Source organism: Elephantulus edwardii, unplaced genomic scaffold (assembly GCF_000299155.1).
Source record: "Elephantulus edwardii isolate Elephantulus edwardi_28Jun2011 unplaced genomic scaffold, EleEdw1.0 scaffold00019, whole genome shotgun sequence".
NCBI classification, from domain to species: Eukaryota; Metazoa; Chordata; class Mammalia; order Macroscelidea; family Macroscelididae; genus Elephantulus; species Elephantulus edwardii.
Window position 1 is genome coordinate 15088679 of NW_006399769.1, and position 1420 is coordinate 15090098.

General features: G+C 33.3%; 1 pseudogene; it reads left to right on the forward strand.

Moving 5' to 3' along the window:
* LOC102863847 overlaps positions 1 to 438 on the forward strand; it is a 1563-nt pseudogene extending 1125 nt beyond the window's left edge.
* Positions 439 to 1420: the final 982 nt, after the last annotated feature.

Sequence of the window (1420 nt, forward strand, 5' to 3'; positions counted from 1 at the left end):
TGTTGGCCATCTGAATGTCTTCCTTGGTGAAGTGTCTGTTCATATCCTGTTGTTGGCATGACTTTTACGACTTTTGATCCGGGTGGACATATTCAAGCTTGAAGAGTGTGGAAAAACTACCTTCCTGCTGTTAATGGCATTGTATTTCTGGTGGATTGTGCAGACCATGAAAGGTTGTTAGGATCAAAAGAAGAACTTGATTCCATAATGACAGATGAAACTGTTGCCAATGTGCCTATCTTGATCCTTGGGAATAAGATCAACAGATCTGAAGCCATCAGCGAGAGATGTTTGGTTTATATGGCCAGACAACAGGAAAGGGCAATGTATCTCTGAAAGAACTCAATGCCCAACCCTTAGAAGTATTCATGTGCAGTGTGCTTTAAAAGACAAGGCTATGGAGAAGGTTTCCATTGGATGGCGCAATACATTGAGTAACATCAACCACATGAGTTTCAGATCAAACCGTTCAGGCCTACTCGGAGATATTTGATCACTCATCATATATAACTTGAATTCAATAGACTTCTGTTGGTTATAAAACAGGTGTTTTTAAGATTATTAATATTCTATCAATTTAATTTGAGTGAAAATGGAAAGGTGATTGAGATAAGTTTGAATATCATAATCTTATCTTTCTAATTCCATAAAAATAGTTTTTAAAGTTTATAATCCAACATTACCTCCAGCACCATTTATAAAGAGCAACTCTCCAGCCATACACTGGAACCAATTTTTAACAACATAAAGTTATAACTGTGAACCATATTTAAAAGCTTATTATGTTATTTTTTTTAATCTACTTTTTGGAACTAGTTTTAAAATTTTAGATTCTATCTACCTATCTTGAGTGTAATAATTAGGTTAATAATTAGGTTAATAATTAGTCAATAATTAGGTTAATAATTAGTCAATAATTAGGTTAATAATTAGTTAATAATTAGGTTCTTGATGATTGCATGATGCCTTATAGTTTTCAGTAATATTTTTTCTTAAGCAAAGGTTATGCAATAAAATAAATGAATGTTTGGAGATATAGAGATAGATAGATAGATAGATAGATAGATAGATAGATAGATAGATATAAAGAACAGCAGGAGGGATTAACTTTAAGGTAGGTGCAGATAGAATTAGAAAATTGGAAGATAGTGTGACACTGAGAAATTCCCCCAGAACAAAGAATTTACACACACACATATGTAATGACAAGGAGTCAATTTCAACTCATAACAGCTCAATCACAAAGAGAAGAACTGCTTTATAGGATTTCGAAAGCTCTAGATCTTTACAACATCAGACTGCCACATCTTTCTCTTAGACAATAAGAGTTTGATGCACGATAAGCACTTTAAGCATCATGTCATCAGAGCTCCTCTAATACAGGTAAGAGATGTGTGTAATAACTAGAGAGATTTCAACA